At 32.3% G+C, this 15310-nt stretch overlaps 1 long non-coding RNA gene across 2 annotated transcripts; it reads right to left on the bottom strand.

The window, feature by feature from the left end:
* Nucleotides 1-417: 417 nt before the first annotated feature.
* On the bottom strand, nt 418-13748 carry LOC129962494 (uncharacterized). Of its 2 annotated transcripts, none has more exons than XR_008783912.1 (4): nt 13635-13748; nt 12199-12369; nt 10787-10904; nt 418-7604 (listed from the first exon to the last, which is right to left on the bottom strand). It is a non-coding gene; the product is annotated as an uncharacterized LOC129962494 (long non-coding RNA). The 2 variants fall into 2 exon arrangements; XR_008783913.1 differs by having other exon boundaries at nt 13630-13714.
* Between the last annotated feature and the right edge of the window lie 1562 nt (nt 13749-15310).

Here is a 15310-nt window from a genome sequence, read left to right as displayed (position 1 = left end):
GACAAGTCATTAATACTTCAGATAGAAATAACCAAATAACGCAACGACTATTCTTGCATTTCGCTTTGCAGTTAGTTTAAAATCTTCCGAATAAAAGTTTCGGAGTCTTGTATCAAACAATTAAAATTTGAGTTTCCGAGTCTTTGGAAAAATATTTGAAAGTGTATTAGTCAACACTTTATGTTTAAGCAAGATGCAAATTTAGATCATCCATTAAAAATATTAAAAGTTGATTACAGAAAAAGAAATAAGAACTCAAAATTAGGAACAACTTTTATTAACCAACATTTTTACATTTCAATAGAAATTCCATAGCTTAATGGAGTAAAATACCGAAGAATTTATAACTTATTTTAATTCCATTAGACACAAGCTAAAGTTATCTAATCTTAGAGGCAAGAGTCAATAAAGCTGAACAATTACATCAAATCCAGTTCTAAAGCTTAAGAAAACTACATTGAGCAAGTTATAACAAGATTCACTGGCAGCTAATGGATTACATGAGGCATGCTCCCGTCACAGGAATTTGAACAGCTGTACACAAGACAGCATAGCCATTAGAAGATTCTATTTCAATATTTTATTCAAAATAATTTCAAATGGTCAAGCAAGTAGTTTTTTAGCAATCTACAAATTTACAACATTATTACCTCTTGTATCAGATAACAGCAGTAAATTTTTAAATTCGAGTATTTACCTCCACATTTTCCAGTAGTAGATATATGTCAATTTGTATGAAAGTTAGCATCTTAATTATTGCAGTATACAAAGCACATACCATTAAGTGAACATAAGCGATATGAAGCGAAATTCATACATGGATGTTAATAGGATCGTGCTGGCTATTGATATAGGTTTGTACATCACTTAAATTTTATCACTCACATTTTATAACCGTCTACAAACTTACTATCGTTCCAAACTCATTGAAGCGAAGTTTCAAATATAGCATTTAATCTCAAATAAACTTTACTGCCATTCTTCGAGAATGGTTTCGGAGAGATTCCTTGGATAACTTTTATCTAGGAAAATTATTTAAGTGAAGACTTCAAATCTATACAAGAGATGCTCGTTCAAATTTTTATATGAACATTGAATGAGTTGCCATCTTGAATTGTTTAGTTTTTCAAATCCAAATTTAATAAATTCTTATTGGAGAAGCCAATACATTAGAGCTACATTTCATTAAAGCAATTTATTCCATAAATTGCTAAAAATATTATTGGACAATATATACATTTAAATAAATTACTCAGCAAACAATAGCAAAGTCGAGCAGGCAGGAGGCAAAAGACAACATTGTCACTTTAGAATTATAGTTGCCATTTTTCTAGGTCTTTAAGGTCTGTACATATATACAGGAGAATATTCGTGAACTTTAGTTTAACAATAGTATTAAAACATTTTACATAACCTGAATCTTAACGTTAAAGAAAATAGAAGGCCGAAAGCCTTAAAAATTCTAAATTCTATTTCTGAAAAATTAATTAACTAGAAAGGCTGGATGATGTATTTTATAAAAAAAATTCCTTATCAATCCTGAAGTTTCTCGGGCAGATTCTACTATTGCGAAAGATGGACAAAATTAAAATATTTTTAGAAGCACCGACAATTTTTGCGAAATTAAGTAGGAAGTTATTATTAAGAATTGTCAATACAATTTAGGATAAGTGGATTCCTCAAAATTCTTAGAATTTACCAATGAATTCTTAACTACCATTTGCTGAATCATTCATTTGCCGTTCAAGACCATATCGGATTATAAATACCGAAAGCTTAGTTTCCTTCCAAAAGAACCCGTTTGACGATAAAAAGTTCGCTTTAAATAAGTTTTCATGGACGCAACTTGAAACCGACCTTCCCCCGCGAAAATAACATCTAAAACCTAACACTTTGGAAGCCTTCAATGAAAAGGAAAGACTTCAATGTTTGTGGGATTCAGATGAACACCTGTAGGCAATACGTGCAAGATATAAACTACTGGTTGACTAATCCTGGCACGATTTTCAACCGAAACATACGATACCGTAGTTCTACATCTAGACCAGAGGTTTATCCATTTTACTTTCAAGTCATTTTCCTATCTTATTTCAACCTTTCCTATTAGACTAATTGGAATTATAAAACGAAATTTTTAATTTAAGTTTTAAAGAGAGGCTGTAACTGGAGAGGTTTAACTGGCAATTCACAATACTTAATGCATGAATATTTAACAGTGTTATATAAAATCTGAAATTTCAGTCAAGACTCCAGCAAAATCTATGGAATTTGTCGTGAAAAGCTTAAGTTATCAATAAAATTAGTTAGCTATAAATCAACCGATGTCGTTAATTAAAATGCAGTTAGATTGTACTTTTTCAAGGTATTCGTCCATTGCGAGTTGGCATCGCGTTTTTCCCGAATCAAAGCTGCCTATTTATCGCAGGATTTTAAATTCCACGTCATCTTGACTGCGATGGTGATCAGGCATAGCATTCAAAGATGCCTTCAGGAATTTCACAGACTGTCAGTTAACTGGCTAGCACAGCCACTGACAATCTTTCTTCGAAATCTTAAACCGGCAAATCCCGAAACAATTAAAATCCTGAACTCTAAAACGAACTTGAAATTACCTTTAATTTACTACAAACATTTGGAAGAAAATGTGATGAATATTAATGCTCGAGTTTGACAGTAAAGGTACGGAAATCAGTCTAAAATTTCTATTCAATTTTTATTGCAAGGAATGGAGCACTTATAGAAATGCTTATTTTAGGTATACGAAATTCCATAGTTTTGCTTGGCGTGCAAGATGTTTAAAAACTTGCCCCTCTCACCTTTCTTTAACCGCGCTAATACCAATTCACTTGCCCACTTTTACTAACGTCGTTGAACTATTTTTGAAAAGCAAAGTTTATATCCGGTATCCAACTATTGTACAATTTAAATTTTTAGTCAATACTTCTATATTGTGAATTCTATATTAAGAATTTGAATTAATGATTAATACAATGCAAGTGGGGTTAAAGATTAAGTTCTTTATGCTCGGCAATAGAAGTTTATTACTGCAATTGAAATGCGTTAAAGGGACCCTACAAGTTAATTTTTAGATCGGTATTAAGGTGAATAACTAATTTGGGAAGATTTGGGATAGAACTACAAAAGCATACTGGATGTAGCAATTGAAATCGTTTTATCAGACTCAAGGTACATTTTAACAGATTACTGAATGCAAACTACTATAAGAGCTAAATTTATGATAAATTTATAGTTGGAAAGAGCAGTTTTAAAGACAGAATCTAAGAAAGTCACCAGACAAGTTCCGCTACTAAAGATAAACAATCGCAATCAATACAAATTATACCACATAAGCATCCGCTAAAGTTATGGTCTTTAAGTATTTCATTTTATTCAAAATTAACGTTAAAAGTGATACGAATCAAAAATTAGAGATTAAGATGCATCGAGTACCTAAAATATTTTGAGAGGTAAATTTAGTTAAATAGCTATAAGCTTCTTCAGAAAAATGCTAGTAAGTGATTGAAACCTTTTAATCAGATGTTGGCCAGACATCACGATCAAAATGTTTCGATTTTTAGGAGCAGAAAGTGGTCTGTTGGCTTGCCGGCGAAGCTACGGCCCACTTTCAACTAAACTCGGAATGCTACGCTACTCTTACAGAACCCAATAGGTTTATAATTAAGATCAGACGTGCACTACAGAATGACGCAGTTTAACAATTTTTAGCGAAAATATCCCAATGCTTTTTATCTACATGCTATAATCGGATCTACTAAATATCAATAACGGACTTGTCTGGTTTATTCATTTTAGTTGAAGATTGGATTCGTTTGCCATAAAACAGGGATATGGAAGGGACGATTAATTTATTAGCAAGAATTACTATTGAATACATTAAATTTCAGGTTTTAAACATTCGCTGGCGAAGACTACTATATTCCTATTACTTTGTAGTTAAAGCATTCGACTTACTTATTTGCCAAAATTAATACCAATACTACTATATCCGAGTGCATGTGGTAAGTTTCAGTAAGCTTGATTTCTAGGCTGGGTTAAGCAAATCAAGGGCGTTTTGAATGATGAATGCAATAACGAGTTTTAGTGTGACCAAGATATTTTAAATCCTTTAAAATCCATTAACACTTTAAATGCGTCATTAAATGGTGAACACCGGAGCCCATTCAAAGTAATCGATTGCAAGCGACCACAAACTTACTTTGGACCACCGATTTAAAATGAAATCCTAGGTTTACATTTCGTGCTATAAAAATGCTTGCGTCTAAATTTACAATTGAATTTTTAAGTATCTCCAGAATTTCCGATAGGAGTTTGTCTCTGCTAAGTACCTATCTCGCTTTAGAATTTAAGATTCCCTTTGCGCGAAAATAACGTATAAAGCATTAGTAGGGCTTCAACTCTACGAACGTATTTACAAATAAACGAAGTAAATCGTATTTAAGAAAGCCAATTCATTATACATGGAATTAACATGAAAATCGATACAAGCGAGATAAAAGGGTCAAGTCTTGTAAACAAAAATTGAAGTTTAGATATGGATAATTTTGCTTCTATTAATAGACTTTAAGCTATTTTTTAATTAAGTATTTAACTAATTTAAAAATTAAACTACCTACGTCTAACTTAAGAATGTTTGACAAAATCATTTCAACACATACACCATCCAGCCTTAAGATGTACACTAATTTTAATACGTTATCAAAGTACAGAGATAATATGATAGAAATAACCTCAACTGTCATCCTTAGCAATTCAAAACATCGAGTAATCCAGTATAGCATTAAGAAAATATACAATTAAGTCGTCCTTTAAAGCACGACTCAGTAGTTTCAAGGCGTCACTAAAAATGTAAAAATGTACAAATATTTCAAATAAATGTTAAGTATACAACTAAACCATTGAGTAGAAAATATATATTGACAAGGGAACTAAGAACTAATTTAATAAAAGTTGAATCATCCGATATACATTAAATTTCTCTGAAAAGTATAGAGAATCGACATGCAAGCAGGTAGTTGAAATTTTAAAATAAGTCGAAAATTTGAAGGTAAAAATACAATGCAATTACAATGGGTCAAACAATAAATTGGGTCGTTTTAAACTTGCATGTCAACAAAAAAGGTTGAATTTTCCGTAACAAATTAACCCACAATTAAGAAATTTAGAATCGAATGAAACAGACAATCGAGACGCTGCAGAAACTCAAAAATGAGTGCAATTTCTCAATACATTAAGCTTTGGAATTTGAATTTAATTTCACAAGGAAAATTATTGGGAGGCAATACTAAACAAGTGTAAGTAGAGGTAGAGTGAGGTTACACAGGTTATCCATTAGTTATAGCCGTAATTTTAGTCTAGGATTTACTTGAATTAAACAACTTCCTCCACATTCCACTGTTCGGTTTATGCAGTAAAACGTCTTGCAAATGATTTTAATATCTGTTTCGGTGATAAATTTTAAATCTACCAATTTAAATACTTCGTTATACACTCCTCAAGATTTACATTACCTTAAGTGCAAAATGAAATAGCGAAATCAAAAATTGGGGATCTAGATTTTACATTTAATTCTAGAATTTCCTCCGATTTGGACTAGACGTAAGCCAATTTTCTGAAATCAATTTCCTGTCTGAAATAAGAGGTTCTTGTTATTAGAACGGGTATTTAAATCGATAATTTACGATTCGGATTTTCTTCATTAATATTCCATTTCCGATACATCGAGTAATTTTACAGGATCTCGGGAAGTCAGCCATATTTGATATCTGCAATACCATTCACCTAGAACTTGGTAAACAAATCTTTTGTACATCTCTATTGTACAGATTAATATATAACGTAGTACACTAGTCCTCATTGAATACTCAATTTCTACTGCTGCATTCGAATGTCGCATGTTAACAAGAATCTACCCTCAGCACCTATTTGTAACCGTTGAAAAATTGATACACAAGCTACACTCAACAGGTTCAATCCCTGTATGCCCACTCTACCTATATTCAATCATTCAAAGAAATTTCCATATCGTTTAATGCATTCTTTATTTTGCAATAACTCGTTTAATTCGCTATTTGTTATTTCTACTAATCCTGTTCGTTGTTGCACGTCAAAATGCTGGTTCCCTGGGGACCGATACTTTCCATTTAGACCGCCGGTCCCTAACAGCCTAGACGGAAAGTAAACAGGGACAAGCATTTTAACGCTTTAGCCACTATTACCCTCTTATTCTATTGTTTCAATCATCCCAAATGAACCCGTCAAGTGCAACTTCAAATATCGATATTCGGAATTTCAGATGATCAAGATTTGTGAACCAAGTTCGAATTCCTATCGCTCCAATCCGTAATTTAGTGCAAGTTTAAAATGTAGTTAAACGACTTGAAAAGCGCTATCTATGAATTTTATGTTCCATTAAACGATTGATTTGATTAAGCTGAAACAGCCAATGAGATTAGACCCTATCAATAAAGATGTCAAAATTACGTTTTTAGCGTCTCATTGTGTGCCAATAGGTTTTGGAAGACTACGCGCTTTTCCCATTCGCTGGTTCGAGGAAAACTATCGTAATGACGAAGAATTTGTAAAATTCGCATTATATTTTAAAAGTTCTAATGATTTATGAGAACTGCTCAATCTAACGAGCACTGCAAGATCTACAAGTTGCAGTTTCTAAACAAACATCGGAGGGTTAAGAATTGAAGTTCCTTTAAGTTTTGGGAACGTAAATATTTCCAAGATTCGCCTTACCATTAAACTAGTTTGAAAATGATCCGACATTAAGAACATGGAATTTTTATGCCAATTTGAAACAGCGTTTTATTTGGTTCAGGGCAATTATTAACCAGAAGAACTACCGGAGGCAAGTTTTACATTAGACTTCTATATAAAGCGTATCAAACTAGCGGCTCAAATGCGTTGGGACTGAATTAGTAATACATCAGGATAATGCCAGTTAAAGTATTCTGTAAATACTATCGAAAATTCGGGCACTGAAGATGTATAATAATCCTGATTAGATGTTAATACTGGGTTCGTAAGGGATACATATTGATTATTGGTTTGTTAACAGATTTGATCTAGAAACAAACGTGTGGCTAGTATATATAAAGTTATCACTTTTAATTAAGGAAGTTAAAAGGTAGATCCAGAGAAATTTGTCCGTTTCATTTCTTTGATTCAAAAGGGCATTAAAAGCTACATTTATCGTCTATAAATACTTCAAGATACATTTAAATTCCTTGCATTATGGTGAATGACTAATATCAATTTAGCTAAATTTAATTTAAATCAAAGTGTACATCTTGAAGATTCAAATTTTAATGCTCCGAGTTTAATTTGTATATAATGCACGGGAGATAAGCACGTTCTGCCATGATATCCAAAATCTTTCAAGAACACAAGATTACATCAGTTTTTGAAATTTTACCATCCAGATGGCTAGCAGGCATATTTCACATTATTGAAGAAAGAGTTGACGTGCACAGCTTGACGAAGATTTAGTTAAGCCTGGTCTATGGTTTCTGCAGCTTTTAAAGGCAATATCTATGGCTTTCTTCATGTTCGATGAATGGAGTGCACCATGGGCTCTGGAAGAAAACAATCTTCATTATTATATTGAATGTAGCCAAAATTTAATGAGCTATTTTTAATCATAATGACACGCAAGTTCTCAAAAGCGATAAATTCAAATCAAAACGCAATTTGTGCTTAGAAAAACTTCCAATAGCAGAGAAATTAACAGAACTATAATATAAACGATAAATTAACCCAATCGCAAGATTGAAGTTGTGCTAAAAGCACCTTTCACTTATTCGATTCCTTAACATTCAATTCGATGTAGCTTTGAATTTTAATTATTTCGCTCAGTTGAAGAAAAATTATTAAAGTAATCGTTTAACTTATTCGTTACAGTTAATGAACATTATCCCTCAATTGGGAGGTGCAGTCTGCAGACCGTCAAAGGATTTTACGTTATCTATTCATTTCAACTGGTTTGGTTTAAAAGAGCATAAATCGTTTTTGCGCCATGTTGTTCCAATCACATGTTGAAAGTTCTTATTCACTTCATCGTTATTCAATACCAGTACAAGTGGTAAGGCAAACTAAAATGCTATTCTCAAATTAGTTTATCTACATTAGTGTTAAGAAAAACGCATTGGGAAATGTTTCGACATGTAAACTGTTACTACGAAAGTGGTCCCGTTTGAATGCATACAAATATATTGTTTAAATTTGTATATGCAAAACTGATAAAAGCAATGGGCAAGTATGGAAGTGCTTAATTCGGTAAATTTTTTGCTTGTGAATAAAATGGGGTAAGGAGATTGAAAACAATTTTACATTAGATTCAAGAGAATTTCGTAGCGTTTAACATGGCCTTGTTTACTTTCAGTATATATAATGGCATATAAACCAATTATTAAAGCTAAGTAATCTAATTAAGGTCTAGCAGTTACTCTTTCCTTGCAACACCAGTATCGAGCAAAATATTTTTCGATAAAGAAAAGTATGCATGTAAGTAAAATTCCATACGTTTTGGACTAAATGGAAGATAAGCTTTAGAGCTTCAGTATGGCCTTTTTAAAGATTATTTAAAGTAGCTTTTCTCTTATCCTATATTAAATCCCAATATGGGCAATATTTCCGATACAAAAAGAATTCATGCAACCTTTTGAGAGCACTATTGCTGATGTACGCAGCAGCATCTGCAAGAATTTTGACGTCCGATCCGTCAACGAGATCAGGTTCATATTTAAACTGTTGACGGTTATCATGACGCATTGCACTTGATTCAAAATGCATTCCATTTCTAAAAAGTTGCGATGGTGTTTTAAGTCGGAATTTCTCTCGGCGAGATTTTAAAATAACTGGCAAGTCAATTTTTAAGTCGAAGAGTTTGCGATTGATGTTTGTTCTAATTATCCGAACCAAAAGTAAAGTCGGAAATGAATAATTTGAATTGCAAGGGGATGGAGAATCGCATCGTAAAACATTTCAATTGGTTTCTCGTCTCATTTACAAAGGACATTATCGACATAAAATGTATGGATAGAACTGAAAGGATGAAGCCTGCTTACTCATAAAAACGTAAACCCTGGTTGTGCATTGCGAAATCTAGATTTTTTTAACTAATCAGCAATCGATCAGATTAAAATTCGGAACGACTTTAGTTAATCAGAAGAATTCTGCATCACAAGCTAGAAAGAATTTTCAAAGTGAACATTTTCATGTAGTTAATGTGAACTTAAGATGCAAATTGCAAATCTAATACTATACCTAAAAATTAAACATTCGTCTTAATGTAAAATATTCAATCTTCGTTGCCCTTGACTACACTAGTATATTTCGCTTAGATGTTTGGAACCGTAATGTGTGAATTAACAGATCACATCTTCTGTAAGTTTTCCAGTATTTCAAAGCCTTAGAAAATGGCTAAAAATTGGTACGCGGTATATCAGTTTACTTCCTGACTCAAGGTTCCATTTGTGGTAAGAAATGACGAGTTTAGAAGATCGTACGCAGAGTTTAAGATTGTATTGACCAATTCTAAATAATTTAGATTTAGAGTGGGAGAAATTTAGCCATCTTCATGTAAAAATTAAATATATCTTGTATGCGTACAACAGATGAGCAAGGCGATATTCAACTGCTGTTTTATTACAGGTCATTTATTACAATTACCGAGGGTTCATGCATTTTGAAATTAACTTATCCTGCAAACTTTATGAATGAGTAAAAGATTGATCTTAAAAACTTTTGAATGATAATTATCTCCAAAATAGAAGGAATTCAAGAATTACATGGAAATAAAGGGGATTGAGAAATTATGTAAAATTTAGTGACAATCTCGGAAAATCAAATTGAAAGTACTGGAAAGTTATCTTGTCAAAATAAAAATTGAATACAAGTATGTTGTAAAAATATACGGTTTAAATGTACCGAATTTAATTCTGTTCGCGTTTCTATACACGTAATTCATTGCAAAAACTGGCCAACTTTATACAAGTAAAAATGCGAGTGTTAATTTTTGTATTCCCTCTGCATATTTTTATGCAAAAAATGATTAAGGTAACTAAGAATTTGAGTTATAATTTATAATACAAGATGTAAAGTTACACAGTAGTTTTACTAAAGGTATATTTCACAGATTTAGCATTTAGAGTGTAAACATTATAGATCTTGTTATCCGAATCCTTGGAAAATTTTAATACTCGTAAACGATAAAGGAGTCATTTGTATCAATAGTTAAAAATTTATCAAAATTAATGCGGTCACAAACTGCACTCGCTAGTGGAAACTATCAGTCTTGAGTTCCTATTTTTTAGTCTACTGCGAGAAAGTAAAAAGATTCATTCGCTTAGTAGTAAATGTTAAGATGCGATACGTGAAATTTCAGCTTTATTTTAATCCGATAGCGACCAAAATATTTAATGTAAACGATAGATACAGTTTATTTGGTTTAGAATTCGAGTAAACATTGAATTTCTCAAGTTTGTCTAAATTCCGATTCGTGAGTAATTGAATATTCCATTGCTCCTCTATACAAACCGAATGCTGGTACTCGTACGCTCTCTATCTTGGATAACGATTTCTTTAAATAGAACAACTTTTAGATGACTTAAAAGCACAGTTTCACAAAATATTTGATCATAGGGAATGATAAAATAGCGTTTCATTTAAGAAACAGAGCGCAATACTTAGTACCGGAATAAATCTGTAATAATTAAGCAGCGACCATAAAGATAATGCAAACTTTTCAAAAACTTACCATTGAGACACGACACTTCTAGTTGAAAAGAACATTCGAGTCTCCATGACATGTCCGACCTTGAGTTACTCCCATTTACAGTGTATTTCAAACCAACTTGAAATCAAAGGGAAATAACCTGTGAAGAAATGCGTGCGATTAAATGACAGGAAACTAAATTCTTTCACATTAAATATCGTCAAATCGATGTTTATAAGCTATTATCTGATAAGAGTGTCGCGATCAATAACTCATTCGAAACTAAAGGATCGGTATTGTAACAGTCACAGCAGAAAGCGCTCACTCAAAAATGTTATTAGCTTTAGCTGCACTTCTCTCCAAATCTTTCGATTCATACCCAAATAGAAGCATTTAAATTAAGTACAGCAAAAGTTACTAAGCGTCTCATTCGTTCCAAGACTTCAGTCGCATTAGATTCTTTCAGCAAAAGCTTCGAAAAATTCCTCGAGATTAAACGAAAGACTAAGTATATACTTTTTCCAGAAATGAAAGATTTGAATGAAAAATTTATCATTAAGACAGTCAAATTTTGCCCGCTGAAATTTGTTCGATGTCCATCTCGTGAGATATTCGAGTAGATACCGAGACAAATTTTCAAAATGCTCATAAAACCGTTATTTGACTAAGAAACGTTCATGCATTTAAATTTTAACCTTAGTTTTTTCCAAAATTAAGGAAATTGTAACGAATTTTCAATGCAGGGAAAGCAGAAAATTTCGTATACTCCTCAAGCTATTTAGAAGGTAACAGACAATATCAGATTTGATAAATAAAACATTTTATTAGCAATTGAAATTGTCCAAATCATTTAATACGCAACCGTAAAATTCACATGCATCAACGCACTTGATGAACCAATCCGAGAATTATTTGTTCATAAAAGATGTATTTAAAATTAACATTAATCGAGATACACTAGAAGTAAATATGGTTTAAAGTTACGATCTGACGGGAAAACAAATTTGATAGATAGTTCATACAGACATTTCAAATGCCATTTTAGAAGATTTCACGTTAAGTCAGAGTATTTTAAATTAGATCGGAAAGATTCTATTCGGGGTTTCAGATATCATTATTGAATAAATCCTATCTTTATATTTCATAGTTCAAAATAAAACTTGTTCTGGGCCTTTTTTAAATTGCCCTTTCCCAGTAACGCCTTTACAGATTAATAAGACATCTGTAGCCAATTTTAATTCGGGTGCAATCCAAAGTGCTCAGATTTGGTTGGACAGTACGGCCACTTCGTACCGCAACGATTTTTTCAATTTTAAAAATATTAATAAATTGCGCTTCGGAAACTAACTGCACTTAAATTTTGAAGCAAAGCATACAAAAGGTCATTAAGACATCTAATTTCTTTTTCTCCAAGATTTTTTCATGTAACAAAGAAAAAACATTAACAGTCTCACCTTGACGAAAAATTCAAGTAACTTCCTTTAAACATTGTAGGCGTATGGCATTTTGGTTCTTCGTCTTAATAACTGCACAGGTAGTACCCAATTAGGAATGATCCAAAATAGCAATTTTCCAATGTCCATGTTATTCGAAATAGAGTAGAGGCTTGACGCTATTTGACGCTTCTGCAAGAGAAGGAGATTTATTAAGATCACGATTTTAAACGCTGGTGCAGCACATCTGAACTTCAGTTTAAAAAGGCTTAAGGATTTAAGCCTAACAGTTCTCGAAACATGCAATTCTCTATACTAAACATACCTTTGTTGAATTATGCATCTAATTACACTTCCGAGGGCAAAAGTTGCAAAGACTAAATACAAACGTAACGAATACTTTATAGTATTATAAAATTAAAAGACTATTGACATGTGAGCGAGATTTGGTACTCGACGAAATTAATCCTATTTGCAACCGATAACGCCTACAGCCTCTGTATAAACTCTTAAAGCGAATGCAATGTGTTACGATAGTTAATATCCTATTATATGCTCAAACTAAGCAACAATTGCAATTTGAAATCTTAAGTTAACTAAGAGTTTGAAAACCAGCACTCTTAGTTTGTTTTTCGTTATGAAACAACTTCTAGGACTTTAAAGTCATTTTCAATACAGTATTGTCGAGCATTTTCTTTTACCTAATGGAGACAAGATTTATAAAGTTGTTTTTGATCGAGTGCTTCCGGGAGAAAGCGATTCCCAATGAAGTAGTCACTGAACCATTAATGGTAAAATCAAAACATCCTGTAAATTACTCTCCAGCATCTTTGCTTCCATAGTTTAATAACTCATTAGTCGCAGTCCGAGTTGCCGATGACCGATATCTGATCATTTCAGCAATGGGTGGCTGGCAGAGTTAACATATTTAAGTTACTGCGCAGGGGTAGTGATCACACTGCACTTTCGCTACATAAAGTTACCGATTTTGCTCTCCTACATATTACCGAAATTTAAATTTGAAAACATTTTCAGTAAAGTACTCCCATCAATTTCGCGACAGTCACTCATGACAACACTTCAAGAAATCGTTCAGCGTCTGTTAAAAACTCGTCGCAATAAGATATCGATTATTTATACTCACAATAAGCTTGAAAAATAAGCCATTTTTCGACTACTTTATATAAAATTCTAGGTTAATCAAAGCGTTGACTTTTAAAAGCAAGTTGCGATCTGGACTCATCTAATCAACAATACTTTCATAACTCCCCAATGGAAGTAAAATGTAAAAACGCATACGTATTACACGTTAAACGAGTGGAAGAACAATTTAAACTTCAAACAACTCCAATATTATCTTTACGATATGACCATTATTCATGGAAGCAAGAGTTCACCGCATACAAATTCATAAAGAACCTGAAGCTAAAATTTATTACAACAAATGTATACCTTACTATTAAAGAGGAAGGCAATCACGGTAAAAAGTATACAGCATACAACAACGCAAATTTTATAAAGAAGCGTCTCACCAATATATCACTCAAACTAACTTAGAAATAACGTAAAAGGTGGTAATAATGCAGGTTTAGTCTATTTTAAAGTATCTTGAATATCTCTCGACCAATAAAAATAGTCCTAATCGATATTTTCGATCATATCATTTGACTTCATTTGCATAAAACTAATACTTTTCATTTCTCCTAACTCTGTTGCCTTAATGGCATAGTGAATGGGACTATGCTTTCATAACAAAGGTACATTGAAATATGCTTTGACTGATAATCTGTATACTATAAACGCGCATGGTTACTTTTAAATTTGTTATAGACGATCAAATGCTCTCATGTCAATGTGGCATCCTCAAATGCTTGCAGTAGGATTATTTCATCTTTCCACCATGATTCAAATTGTTGAATTTAGTTCCAATTAGCCCTTGTGTACTAATTTGAACTCTAAGTTCACTGAACATTAATTTACTTTTGAATTCGGCTAATTAGGATAATAAGGTTCACTAAATACTTCGCAATGAAAAATTAATCCAACTAAGCTGTATTAAACATCTAAGAGTCTTCAATCAGCTTTAAAATTGTGTGTTAATCTGACTTTATTTCGCTGCTCATTATGTGCTTTTTGTAGTTTGTAAGCTATTAATCATATTTGAAAGTGTTCGCATCTCTATAATGAAGGTCGGACGTTTCGGGGCAATCGGATGCATTTTATTTAAAGGCGAGGAATGTCCTTTCTCTGTTAAAAAAGTTAACTAATTACTCTAAAAAGTCAGTATAATCTTCGAATACTGATTTGCTGTGTTGACCCATTCTTAATCACTTTATTTCTCGTTTTTTTATTGCTTATATATATTAAAATACTGGTCCTTTGTTATTCATTTACATGCATGAAGCATACTAGCAATCAAATTGTTAATATTTTTAAATACCTTTTGCTTTAAAACATAAGCCAAGTATTAAATATTAAAGGAATCAACAGGTGCAAAAAGGTAAAGATGTACGGTAAACAAATGCAAACATCTTAAAAAGCACAGATGGACATTGCGAATTCCAAACTATTATAAGGCATGAAATATTTAAATTCTCATTTCAGTTTATTTTCAGTCAAATATAATGGCATTTGAAGTCACTTTAACTTATTTCTTAAAGACGAATAGAAGACAATAGTTTTTGAATTAATGAGCACAATTTATAGTTTAGTTTTCAATTACGACTCTTTGTTCATCTTATTTGTGGTATTGTCTGAAATTAGTACAAAATAATTTGTCTGTTTTTTTTATTAAAAGTTCTGGAATTATGGAAATTAAACACGAACTTTTCAATGCTGATTGAATTTTCATTATTTCCACCTGAATCTAAATATTAGTGGGTAGATCTCTCATATTGAAATTTAAGGGTTCAAATATTAAGACGGCTTGAACAACAGCTCCCGTGGGATATGATTAAAGCAGGATACACATGAGGCTAACTATTGCTCGCAATAGTCAGTCATGCCTACTTTAGGAAGATCATGTGACCGTAATGGGACAATGGCAAAAAGTTTTCCCGATGCGACAACCATTGTTCACTGTGAGTCATGTGATTCTCCTGAGACAAGTGTAACTTTTCATTGCAAGCAATAG

Source organism: Argiope bruennichi, chromosome 3 (genome assembly GCF_947563725.1).
Source record: "Argiope bruennichi chromosome 3, qqArgBrue1.1, whole genome shotgun sequence".
NCBI lineage: Eukaryota > Metazoa > Arthropoda > Arachnida > Araneae > Araneidae > Argiope > Argiope bruennichi.
The sequence above is the reverse complement of the archived record's forward strand: the minus strand, read 5'-3'. Positions and strand labels throughout refer to the sequence as shown.